The following is a 13,885-nucleotide window of genomic DNA, read 5'->3' as shown; positions in this document are numbered from 1 at the left end:
GCTCAGCTTCTCTTTCACTTGCGAGCATGCACACACACACACACACACACACTCAGTCACGCTGCATCCCTCCCTTTCTGTTGCACTTAAGTCCAGATTCGCTCTGACCATTCCCGCTCACAAGCAGAGAGCGACACAGCACCACAGTGCCCAAAGGCCATAGGTGGGTCCTTTGCTTCAAGCCAATTTATTCACATTTGCGATGGTAAGATTGATTTTTATCCTGCATTTCAGAGTTTATTTAACTGATTTCAGAAATTGCCACAGAGGTGGGGGCAGAGATCGTCTTCAAGGTTGTTGTCACCTGGAATTTTATGTCCTTCATTTTCTTTCAATCTGTATGCCTGTCACATCGGCTTAACTGTGAGTAGCGTACTAGCCAGTACCTCTGGCATACTGTATATTAATAGAATATTGATATAGCCCAAATACTGTTGTGGGATTCATCATTTGGTAAATCCTCTGCCGTCTGCAGTTTTACAGAGCCGTTTAATTAGCAATTTTACAACCTCCTATTCTCTCATTAAATTAATTAATAATTAAGTTCAAATATAGGCATCTTTAATGTCATAATTATATTTCAGTTTTATGGTCACCAGAGTTTAGCTCATTAGGCAAGGTAGTCATAAACCATAGCTCTATTTAGGGGCTGAGGCACTGATGTTCAGGTAGCTGGCTTCTGTGTGGTATTTTTTATCCTTCTCACTTTCTCCTCTTCTTCCCCTGTCCCCCTCCTCTGCTCAGTGATTCTCCATCTCCCCTCCCTCTCATTGCTCTCTGCTAACATTGACCTTTTTTTCCTGTGGCAGCTCTTTCTCATTCATATGTCATGTTAAAAAAAATCCCTGTCACACACCCTCACAGCCCTCCCCCCTCTGTTACTCTCTCTGAAGTGGTGCAGCAATGCTGGCCTGCTGTGGGTCCTGCGTCCTTGCAAGCCCTAGGGACCATCACCTCCAGTGCTGAGCACCCAGCAGGAGCAAATTTTGTGTATCATCCTACTGGGGATGTTGTACTCCTTTTTGACTGTGAGATTTACCAAAGCACAGGATGTAGTAATGACATTTCACACAGTATGATACGTTGTGCGTTTTTTTGTATGTAGTGGATTTATTTCAGTCATTATCACTGATTAAACCAGCTTAGTTGAAAAGGCAAAACAAAACTTGGCTTTGAAATTGTTCTTATTTAATTTTGTTTGTGCTCACATAACCCAGGACAGCACTAATTATCTCTTTAGTGTAGCTCATATTTCTAATGTAATTCATATGTAAATTGTAATTTAAATCATATGGGAATGTTTGTGCTCCTTGCATATTCTCAGTAAAGAGCACAAACAGTGAATTAAAACTGTTTGGAAATGAAAACTTTATGTTGCCTTTTTTGAACTGTCTTTGATTTCTTTCGGCTTGCTTTTTCTCTAATGAATCATGATTCAATTGGATGGCTAAGGCCAGTGCATTTAATCTCCTCTCTCTGTATTTGTGCAGCTTGCTCACTGGCCTGCTTTTCCTTCTGAATTTGGAAGGAAAGGGGGAGCTTTCTGCATGCTCACTATCTTTGAAAAAAAACATCATTAGGTGGTTATTGTTATTACTAAATAATATTTTTTATGACTAGAGAACCTACAAGCATAGCACGGTACTATTTGTGCTGCTTTGCTACTCAAACAGAGCTGTTCCAGAATGTTCTTTCTGGTAGCATATCTGAATGATATTAGGTTAAAATTTTAATCCCAACCCAAACTTTCAGTCTAGTGACCTTATCTTTTAAATTTTTTTTTTTTTTTCTTTTTGCCTAATGCGATATTACAGTCCTCTCTAAAAGCCGCTGCTGTCCAAAACGAAGCAGTCTTTTGACAGGGCAAGCCAAAATTTATTTGTGTGAGTAGAGCACAGCACAGTTAAAGTTGTTCACAGACTTCTGAAGCTTCAGGACAGGTTTGCTTGCTGGATGAGGGAATGATGCTGAGGTACACTCCAACACCAAACAGAGCTAAGGTGGGTGCCAGAAAGGTGAGTGTGAAATCCTGAAGAGTCATGAGCAGCAGGTGCAACCATGCTACCAGCTCCTGCAGAAGACAAGATGAAGCAAAAGACCTAAAGGAAACAGGAAGGGTAAAAAGTTCCAAAAGAAGAATAATTAAACCTAAACAGCCAGCAAGTTAGTGAATGATGATGTCAGCTACACCTTTCTTTTCTGGAACTGCCCTTTACATTTCCTACACAAAACTGAACTCACCAGATAAGGGAGATAATGAATGCCTGTTTCTCATCCTGCCAACAAAGGTCTTTGCCAGGCCCATGCCAAAAGAAGTTGTCTGTGCTGCATGAACAGACACCTGTACCAGGCCCAATGTCATGGCTTTGCCCCAGCAAATTGTGACCTGACCTGCCACTGGCCATACAAGACTGTGTGTGCTTCCCCAGGTTTGGTGCAGGGGACTCGCGACATGATGGTCCTAGAAGCCTCTTCCCATGGACAACTGCTGCTCAGGCTGCTATGCAAAGCCTTCAAAGGGGAAAAACCCTAAACTCTCTGCCAGCCTCTCTGTTGTTTGTGGATATTGTTGTGGCCAGAAGAGAGATAGGGCTCTGAGGACACACATTTGTGTGTCAGTCCCTGCTGCTGTAATTCTGAGCTCTGGGACAGGTGACCCTGCTCACCAGTGGGAAAGTTTGCATGTGCCAAGAAAGAGCAGAGGGGTCGCACCAGTGAACAGAAACACCTGCTTTGTAACATCCAATCTCCCCATTGGGAAAAGTGCTCCCTAATTCACAGCAATCTTTCTCTGGCTTTGAGAACCCCTACAGATAAGCTCAGCCTGTGAAGGTGCAGTGTCAGGACACTCTGTAGCACAGCTGAACAGAGCGTGGGCACGGCAAGCAAGAGGGACCACTGGTCTGGTTTGGCTGTGATCACAGAGCCCTCCAGGAGCCAGGTGCCCTCCAGGGAGGGACACTGCCACATCTAGGGCACACATTTAAAGCACATGTGAGCACACACACACACGCACACGTACACACTCTCCCTGTGATGACACCAGAGCTGTCCGAAACTATTTTCAATAATTGATTTGCTGTTTAATTGAACATCATGACTGACTAACATAGCTCATTACTTTACTCATTAGTTAATTATCGAAGAAAGTAGGACAAGTCAATAAAATGAAAGGCTGTAAATTCCAATACTAATTAGCACCATTTCCTCAGAGACATATTTAAGGGCAGATTGGCTACCCAAATGTCCCTGGACCTTGTAGATGAAGGGAAAGGGTAGACTTACCATAAATCTAGATTACCGGCAAGCAAGGCTCCTCAGCAGTAAGTAGTCAAGTACACAAGTGCTGAGCTACCACCAGGCACCCTATTTGAACTGGAATATTGGAACGCAAGCAGGACAGAAATTCCTATTTTTAAAAGAAAGAGGGGGGTGGGGGTGGTGAGGGAGGGAGTGCTCAAACACCAGAGAGGATCCATATTTAAAATAAATTATGCAAACTGAACTACTTCTGCAGAGCACATTTTCTTTCCTAAGCTCTCTTTCCTGGTCTCTCTCACAAGCATCTTCATCCTCTTTTTTTGGCAGTCCAAATCCTATGCAAAACATCAGAACCACCCTTCAAAAGCAGACACATTTTTAATGTGAGGATTCTAATTTATATCTCTTGTTTGTGTTTTGTTTTGGTTTTTTTTTTAATAAACTATTCCAGTAACAGAAATTATATTCTCTTGTTATTGCTTTGTATTATCTTTGTATTACTGTCTTCTCTATTACCTCCAAAAATTATTAAAAAAATTATTTTTTGTAATTTTTTTAATTTAAAGCAAGTTTGATATACCATCTGAGGCAGAACTTAATGGGTCCAGCAGAGCCTTAAATGAATCAAAAAGTGATTTAAAACAAAAAAAGAAAAGCTCAAAGGAGACTGGGAGAAAAGTTGACTAAGACAATGCATGTATGTGTATGCACGTTTGCATGTATGGCATGTATTTTATACATGCCTGAGCGTATATATAAATATATACACACACACACACATATATGTGTATATATTAAATAAGTGTATGTATGTATACAAAAAACCATGCAGACACATACATACAACCAGATACATACACACTGAAATATGCCTGTATAGGGTTCTTATTGCTCAGTGTGGGGAAATTAACAAATTCCTCGAGTTCTGAAGTTTAAAAGCCCCCAGGTCTTTCTGGCTCCCATTTAAAAATCAATACAAGATGACTCAGACTATGGAAAGGCTCTGTTGATATACTGATACACTGTTCAACAATTTGTCTAAATTATTATAAACAACTAAGGGATCAAGACAAATATATTTCCTTAATTCCTTTTATTTGGAGGCATATCTTCTGTGTCTTCCTCTCAGCAAATATCCACTTGTGAAAAATTAATTTTCAGTTAGGTGAATGGATATGGAGATCAAAAGCATTACCTGAGCTCAACTTAAGGGAAGAAATCACCCTAAGAATAGCTCTTGGTCTGGAGCTTTAAATATTTAGCATTTCTAAAAATATATTAATGGATTAATATAAAAAAAGTTAACAAATGTCTGTTACTTGACTTACTATATTTTGTGCTTGCAGTTCTGATTATTAAGCCACAAGTTCTGACTTATTTTCAAGTGTTTTTAAAAGTACCTTGTCAAAGTGTTCTAAAGATTGAATTAATTTTTTAATCAGCAGTTTTATGAATTTGACTTCTGGTACTAATAAAGCAAGACTGACATTTAAATTTAGGGAAGAAAGGGGAAATGCAGTTGTCTTGTTTAACAGAAAGGTCCTGGAAGAAATAATGCAAGGAAAAATTCACTATTTATTTTGGTAAAATAAAATATTTTAAAAAGTGGTATTTTATTATTCATGTTTGGGAGAGGATATTTGTTTGCCATGTTCTCTTTGCATTAGTGATGGAATGAAGGAAAAAAAAAACACCACCATACAAAACTGACCTGTGAAAGAACAGAGAGGAAAAGATTTCCGCAATTAGGTGTTCATTCAGCATAGGCTAAAGCACAAGGTACATACAGCATACCCAAGCACTGCAGACTTGGTAGGAGTTGGAAATTATAAAGGAAAACATTCAGAAAAGCAGGACCTGTGATCCATCTCTTGTTTCCAGGCAGTGCCAAGCACTCTTTGATCCTGATAATTTCTTTTTTTTTTTTTCAATGGCTCTGATTAGGTCATGCTGGATCCCTGGTTATACTTGAACACCTTGGCTACAGGGCCTTGGGAAGAGCTCTGAAACTGAGCAGCCAGCATGCTCAGCCTGCAAGAGCTCAATATGCATGATAGGTATGGGAATGGGGAGAAGGCTATGAGAGGACCCAACCTCAAGATTTAAGTTGTGCTTTAGAGCCGCAAATGGCTCTAAATGTACACACATATGCAATTCTTGCATTTTACACTGCCGTTTGTTGCACATAATATAATATGCATACAAAAAATAAGGTGATCCTCATTTGCATTTTTAACTTATTTTCTCTATTGGTTTTCAAATACTCCAAAATTTGAGGCAGAAATTGATTGCTGAGTGCAATACCTGTAGTACTCTGAGCCAGCCAATGAAAACGTGCAGACTGGAAGTGCTCTGGTGCATTTGCAGAGGTCCTCTTTCCGAGATGGGGCCCCCAGGCCCCTGCAGCCTTTAATCAGCTGAAACTGGAGTGAAGTTGTCAGCTCCTGCTTGTATTCTGTCAGCTTCAGTATCACTTAGAGCATTTCTGACAAACACACAGCGCACATTTAACAGTCAATCTGTGGGCAAGCTTTTGATTTTGCAGGAAACTTTCTAAAGTTCCACTTTCTACTAGGGAAAACTTGTTAAGTTATTAGGGAGGTAAATGGAGAAATGCTTCCTTCAATCAAACTCTTTTGTTTTATGGAAAAAGCCAGCTGTTATCTTTTCTTTAGCACGATGATGGATTGGCTCACTTCAAGGTGATATCCCAGTCGATGCAAGACAGAGCAAAGGTTATCATGTGATGGTGACACCTCTCCTCCTGTCAGTCAAACAGTGCCAGCCATCCCACAGAACTCCAGCAGCCTGATATTATGAGGGATATTGTCATATAAATTATTCACACTGAAATATTTGTTCAGCTCTGGTATGTTTATAAGTTTCCCATTATGAATTCAAATTTGAAGATATTTTCCAGCTGCACAAACTTTCCCAAACACCCTTCCCCCCAAGTCACAAGCTTCAACAACATACAAGTGTTAAGTGTCACTCTCTGGGATGAGTGTCTTCAAGAGAAGCTGTTCCATTATTTTTAAAATAACAAATGTATTTCAAAATAAAGCAATGCCCCAGACACAAAAAAGAATTCTTTTAATGTGTAAATTATTTGAAGATTTTTGCTTATCCCTTTCCTTTCTGATGCCTGGTGACTTTTTTTTTGTGAGTAGTTTATGGGCTAAACCTATTATTTGCTAATTAAAGGTCCTTCTTTCTCCTCTTGGGAGTTTAAAATCTCTACTATTATTTCTTCACAGAGCTCACTCCTACAATATCCCTGCTGTAAATGCAGCTGACTCCTTCCTAACAATTATAAAAATAAGGCCATTGCACATCTGAGCAGTCTGGAAGGGTACACAGAGAAGGAGGACAGACACAGTTTCTTCACAAGTCAGATCAGTCCCTAGCATTCAGTTTCCCCACAATCCCCATGGTAATGGCATTGCAAGAGGGAAATTATTGTAACATTGCAACACTGAGCTCCAATAACCACACTGGTCCCTGGGGACTCAGCTATTTGCTGCCCCACAACATGGAATATTTCCTAAATAGGCTTCTTCCCTAACCCCATTAAAAACACAGTCTTTCCAAGAGAGAACAGAAACTTCTTTGAGGACACTCTAAGAGTTAAGAGTCCTCAGAAAACAGTTTTGGATGCCTTCAATGCCATTCCTGTAAAATGGGAATGAAAACAGTTCTGGTCTCCTAAAGGCACCATATGAAGGTTATGGCAACCTCATCCAGACAGAAATTAGGAAATTAATTCTAAATTAATTAGATTTTAAATTAAGCATTGGGGTAATTAATATGTATGTGGCACCAATATGTAACTATTTATTACTACTAGTATGAGTGTTGTTGGTATCACTTTTACTATTTTTTTTTATTGCTGTAGCACTTAGAAGCCATCACTACAGATAAGACTACTGTTGTACCTGCGAAACAGAACAAGTCATGGTCCGCTCTTCAAAGGATGCAAGACCAGTGGCTGTACTTACGGGAGCAGTTCTGGTCCTACCAATACAGAGAGTTGCCTAGTGAAATCTGGAAGATTACTTAAAGAAAAAAACTTTTTCATTCTTGTTGTTTCCCATGGAAGTTAGGTGCCCTATATGCATTAAAACCCAGGCCAGGATTAGACAACTGCAGCTAGTGACAAAGAGCATACACATACACTGGCAGACTTAATAAACTGAAACAGAACGCATAGCTTTAGGAAAAAACAGCAGCAACAAACTTTTGCAGACTTCAATGAAGGAACATTTCCAGTCATCTTTAAAAAGAGAAAAGGTTTCACACAAAGTCAGCCTACCCATCTTGCCAAAAAGAGTCAAAGTAAAGCTACCCATCTCTATTACACATTAAGTAAGAGGCAGACAAATGAGAAAATAAATAAATGTTTATTTATACATATATTTGAAGAACCCTACTTTCCTGCAGATGACATTCATCAAATTCTCACTGTTTCTCCCAGTCAATTCTCCCCTTCAATTAACCAATAAGTCAATTTGTTCCTTCTCCATCAGAAAAATCCCTGCTCAGCAAAAAATGCATCATTTCACTATCAGATCAATTTACCCTTCCTTCTCGCTGCTCGATCAATAATCTCTGCATGTCCTAAACAACAAACAGGTCACTGGAAAGAAACCTGCCTAGGAAGTTTCTCTGCTATTATTTGGCATGCTACCTACATATGGTTGGCTTGCCAGGCCCTTCCTGAGCACACAAACATGGCAAACATTCAAAACAATACTGTAGGGTATTGGATTTTAAGACAACAGAAAGATCTGAACTGAGCTTATATGCCCAATAACAGTGCAGCTCTTTGGATAACCGGTGGAATTATATGTTAAACCAGAAGTACATGCAAAATTTCACAATATAATCAAATTAAAAATTAAGAATGTAATAAATAACTGCACCCCTTTTAGGCAGTATAAAGCTTTTACAAATCATTCTATCCCACTGAACTATTCTGATTGAATTTGATAAATGTAACAATAAGAAGTGCCCATAACCAAAGCTCTAGACATCCAGAGACTGCAAATAAAGTCAGCTATGCAGAAAGAAAAAAAAAATTGTCTCAAAATAAAGAATGGCTGTAAACCAGGCAATTTCATTTGACTTCACCAGAAATTATCATTAAAGTTCAGTACATTCAAGACGTGTTTTCTAATCCAAAATATAAGGAAATATGTCATTAGAAAAACACAACTTCTCCAAGAGGTTGCACCTTCAATACAAAGCATATACACAGGTACAAACCCAGCCCTGAGTGAAACACAAATACCATATAACTAGACAAAGTCACAATGCACAGCAGATTATGGCGTGAAGAGAAAAATAAGAGACATTTAGATTACATAAAATGATGCAACTAGCTAAATTGGTTATGATGCTGGTATCAGTGCTTGCAGCACAGAAAGGGCAAGGAGTTCACAGATACCAGAACTTTTGGCAAAGTACAACAAGCACCCTATTTGATGATCAGGGAATACTTTTTTGTGAGATTATATTTTGGGGGGTTTCTCCAACATTTAGAAATATAAAGATTTAAAATATGCACTGCTAAAAGCAATGGGTATTCATTTAATTTTTTTAAGTTCTGCTGAGTGGTTTTTTACTTTGGGTTTGAGGTTTTTCTTTCTACTTCAATTGTTCGATCTCTGTAGCAGTGAGACAGGATATGGAATTTGTTTTATACTTCCAACTGTGTATCAAAGCAAAAGTGAAAGTTGCACCTTTTTCTCTGAGATCTATTAGGGTTTGTGAATATTTTCATAATTAGAACCCTATTTGAATATTATGAATAAAAATACATTAAATACTAAAGAGTTACCATTCTCATTCAGTAGCTGGTTTCTTAATCTGTTTTGCCATTAACTGATAATCTCAACATAGTAGTCCAAGTTAGTCTTGGGCAAAAATTTCCAGCTGAATGTTTTATTTAGGGAAGAATGCAAATTTGGGACAAGAAAAACTGTTCATAAACTTGTGCTGAATTTTGTTAGTAGGTCACCTGAAACTAAATAGAAAGAAAATCACAAAAGTCAAACCGCCCCTTTCCCCTCGTTTTAAACAGTGTTTCCAGTGATTGACTCAAAATGATTCTTTTCCATTCTAGGGAAAACCAGGTCTCAATTTAACCCACTTAAATATTTTCTGAGCAACTGTAAGTTATAGACACCAAAATTTCCCTAAAAACACCCAGGGAACTGCAGTCTCCTTTGGGAGCCCAGCTGTTTTTTGAGTGCCTTGCAGGGAACATCATTTGCGTCAAAGAGCTCCTGGTGCAAAGGCTCCTCCCTGCAAGGATGTTGTGTCTTCATTTACACACTAACAGTACCTTTGCAATGAGATGGGAGATCCCACAGCACCTCCAGTTAAACTCTCTGGAGGATAGGGGGGACCTTATTGCTCTCTACACTATGCAACGGGAGGTTGTAGCAAGGTGGGGTCTGGTCTCTTCTCTCAGGTAAAAAGTGACAGAATGAGAGGAAATGGCTTCAAGCTTCACCGAGGGAGGCTTAGATTGGATATTACAGACATTTTTTCACTGAAGGGGTGGTCAGGCACTGAAACAGGCTGCCCAGGGAAGTGGTGGTATCACCATCCTTGGAAGCGTTCAAAAGATGCGTGGATGTGGCACTTGGAGATATGGTTTAGTAGTCAACATGCTGGGTGCTGGGTTAATGTTGGACTTGATAATCTTTTCCAACTTTAGCAATTCTATGATTCTGGAAAAGAGATGGAGATTACTGTTGTAAAAGATGCTACAAAACATACAAACATTAGAAGCCTTTTCAACTGAAAAGCTAGAATAAGATACAGCTTCTTTGAGACAAAAATATCTTCACTTTTGAGACCACTTAAGTATACATCTATAGCAACTGGCTCACAAGTCAGCCACAATGTGTTATGGTGAATGGGGTGACATCAGACTGGTGAGCTGTCACTAGAGGGGTTCCCATTAAGCCCCATCCTCAGCCCTGTGCTCTTCAAATGACTTGGACGCAGGACTGGAAGGGACACTGAGCAAGTTTACAGATGGTACAAAACTGGGAGGAGCTCTTGACTCCCTTGAAGGCAGAGAGGCCCTGCTGAGAGACTTTGACAAACTAGAGATGGGCAATCACCAACAGGAAAGATCAACAAGGGAAAGTGCTGGATTCTGCACCTGGGACAGGACAACCCTGGACGTACAGACAGACTGGGGAATGAGAGGCTGGAGAGCAGCCCCATGGAAAGGGACCTGGGGGTCCTGGTCAATGGCAAGTTGAACATGAGCCAGCAGTGCCCTGGCAGCCAGGAGGGGCAGCCGTGTCCTGGGGGGCATCAGGCACAGCACCTCTAGCTGGGCAAGGCAGGGGATTGTCTCCCTCTGCTCTGCACTGGGGTGGCCTCACCTCGAGTGCTTGGGGCAGTTTCGGGTGCCACAATATGAGAAAGACATTAAACTACTAGAGGGCATCCAAAGGAGGGCTACAAAGATGGTGAAGGGCCTTGAAGGGAAGCAATATGAGGAGCAGCTGAGGTCACTTGGTCTGTTCAGCTTGGAGAAGAGGAAACTGAGGGGAGACCTCATTGTGGTCTATGACTTCCTTATGAGGGGAAGAGGAGGGGCAGACATGGATCTCTTTTCTCTAGTGCCCAGTGACAGGCCCTGAGGGAATGGCCTGAAGTTGTGTCAGGGGAGGCTTAGGTTGGATTTTAGAAAAAGGTTCTTCCCCCAGAGGGTGGTTGGACACTGAAACAGGCTCCCCAGGGCAGTGGTCACAGCACCAAGCCTGACAGAGTTCAAGAAGGTTTTGGGCATGTGGTATGGCTCTTGGGGACAGTGCTATGCAGGGTCAGGAGCTGGATTTGATGATCCTTATGGATCCCTTCCAACTCAGCATATTCTTTGATTCTATGATTCAGTGATTCAGTAACAAGTGGGACTGCTGGACACTCTGAAATCCATAATATATACACACATATTTCACATTATACAGTTCATACAGTGAACATGTATATATTGAATCTCATTTGAGACTGAGATAATATAGATGTGAATTTATTTTGGATCACAGCTGATTATATGTACCTTAAAACCCCAGCATAGTGAAATAATCTCTCCTTGAGCTGCCCTAGGTTGGATAAACATGGTTTTGGCATTGTTACCCCCTGACTGTAAGAGCTGCGTGGTGAGGAGGGAGGGACGAACCAATCTTGCAAGATTGCACAAGATTATGGAGGGGAGAGAAGATCCCAGGACACAGATTGCACCTACCACACTTTTTGTGATCATCATCCAGTGGCTGTCCCTTAACCTGGGAGGAGAGAGAGAAAATGGAGAGGATATTTTTTTCTATTTTTGACTAAGCAGTTTGCTTGCACATTGTGTGGTAGCAGGGAACAATGCCCATAGATCACTTGACCAGAAAGACGTTTTTACACTATTGCCCTTGAAATCCTTATTTTTGTTATCCACAGGGCTTATGACTTCACTCCCTTTCTCCTCCATCCCCTTCCCTTCCAGCTCCCAGTAGCAGGGGAGGTTGGGCCAGCCCGCTCCTGGCCCCAGAGAGGAGGTGGCAGAAGGCTGGCCTTATTTACCTTAGCCGTTTCCCCGTGTAATCTGGGTAATCGTGTGGCTAATCGGCGACGCGGAGGAGCCCCCCATGCCGCAATTCACAATGCCAACCTATTCATATTTCATACAATAGGGTATTTAAGTCATCCCAAGCCTTGCCAAGGCAATTGCGCTCCCTTTGTTCTGATGTTTTCGGCAGGGGTGTCCGGCTCTACTCCCTCTTTCACACCAGCATATGTCCCAACTCTTGCCTGCTGCAGCTGGACAAGGGTGGTTGTTTTTGTTTTGTTCTTCAAAACCAATGAATTGATTATGGCGGTGTGAAATGTGGGTTAAAACAGTGCCCACATGTATGCATACATTAGCCATTTGCTACATTGCAACTTCACAGCAAGGTGACCGACAAGGCAACAGTGCTCGTGCTCTTCCATTTTGAATGGGCAATCTGTTAAGCATAAAAGGAAATAATAAATAAAAGACTGGCTGAACATATTGTTTGAAAAATGGCTCACCATGCTATATCAAAGTGAAATTAAAAGTACCTCTACCCCAATGTACTGCAACTGTAAAGAAAGATCAACTCTGGTTTGTAACAGAAGATTACAGGGCTCACATGTATGGATATAGAATATTAAATACAGACCACATTTTTGCAATAAAGATATTCACCTTTATATACTGCCTATCTCACATTCAGCATGTAGTGAACTCAACAGCCTTATAAATTATACGATCTGATCCCATCTTTGAACAAAAAAGCCCACAGTAAACTCCTGCAGTTCAGTATTTACCTCTCATAAGGGTGTGTTGACAGTGGATAGGAATTGGCAAGGAGACACTGCCTTAATCTCCTAGGCTGGACCATCATCTCTCTTTCATCCCTGGCTGTTAATGGCAAAAAGTCAATTCTCTCCAGAAACTCTTTTACAGCTTGTACAAAACAGGTCTTGTGGCTCCATTTCTCTCCCAAGGTGTAAAGAAGTGACACATCATAGCAATTGCCTCAAAATTAATACTACAAGCTTAGGCTAAGGTCTGCCACAGAAATGACTTTTTTGGTTTTATGAATAACCCTAAATGTATTATAAAGTAATTTAGGTAATTAAAAAAAAAATGTCATATGACACATTAGAAGATCTCATTCATTCCTAGTTCAAGTTCATGATACTTCATGGATGTATTAGTGGTGCTGAAACGTGTCAGTCATGACTTTTCTCATAAATGCCTGAGCCATGTTCCTTGGCTTGTGTTCAGCGCAGGGAAGTTTACACCTGTGCTCTGTATTACAATCAATTTTCATTTTTTACTCCTAAAATTGGGGAAGAAACCAGTTTTGAGCCAATTTTCCACAGAAAGCTAAGCTTTCTAGGAAGAGTTAATTAATTAGCACACGTGCAATATTTTACAGTCTTATAAATAGTACTGTATGGTGTAAAGTACACAATAGGAAAAATATGTACAGCATGGTCAGCTAGTTTTTTGAGTGCTTAACTGTAAAATTAGAAACCAGAAAATTCAAAATCTTGAGGGAAACAGAAGGCATGACACAGACATATTTAAAATTTTATTTTGATTATCAAAGAAGTTACAATACCTTGTTTCAAAATACAACTTTTTAATGTTAGAATCTTGAAACCTCTTTATTTCCCACTCACACACACACACACACAAATCACAAAATAATTTAAACAAATAAATCTTCTCAAGACTAATCTTTCAAGACAAAATCTGGCACTAGAATGTGCAGCAGCAATCTATCCATACATCTCCCACTGAAGTCAAGCAGATTTTGTTCAAATTGCTAGCAGTAGAATTTATACCACTTGAAAATGATCCTAATACAGCTAAATTTTCAAATGGTTACCTCCCCCTGCACCCAAACAGCAGGGACACAGCAACAGCAATATAAATGTGCTAATCCCAGCACGATGTATTCCCACATCTCCCTGTATCAAATCATTCTAAAGGGTTTTCAATATACAAGTTAATTAGCTACAATGAAGCAGCAGAGTAACATCTAATGAAGACCGGGGTTTAAAATACCAGAAT

At 40.2% G+C, this 13,885-nt stretch overlaps 1 long non-coding RNA gene across 1 annotated transcript in view; it reads left to right on the top strand.

The window, feature by feature from the left end:
• Window positions 1-72: 72 nt before the first annotated feature.
• Window positions 73-13,885, top strand: part of LOC125328608 — a 35,400-nt gene continuing 21,587 nt past the window's right edge. The window contains exons 1-2 of the long non-coding RNA XR_007204785.1: window positions 73-163; window positions 256-363. This is a non-coding gene — a long non-coding RNA (uncharacterized LOC125328608). The remainder of the gene's footprint in view (window positions 164-255; window positions 364-13,885) is intronic.

Source organism: Corvus hawaiiensis, chromosome 1, assembly GCF_020740725.1.
Source record: "Corvus hawaiiensis isolate bCorHaw1 chromosome 1, bCorHaw1.pri.cur, whole genome shotgun sequence".
NCBI classification, from domain to species: domain Eukaryota; kingdom Metazoa; phylum Chordata; class Aves; order Passeriformes; family Corvidae; genus Corvus; species Corvus hawaiiensis.
The sequence above is the reverse complement of the archived record's forward strand: the minus strand, read 5'-3'. Positions and strand labels throughout refer to the sequence as shown.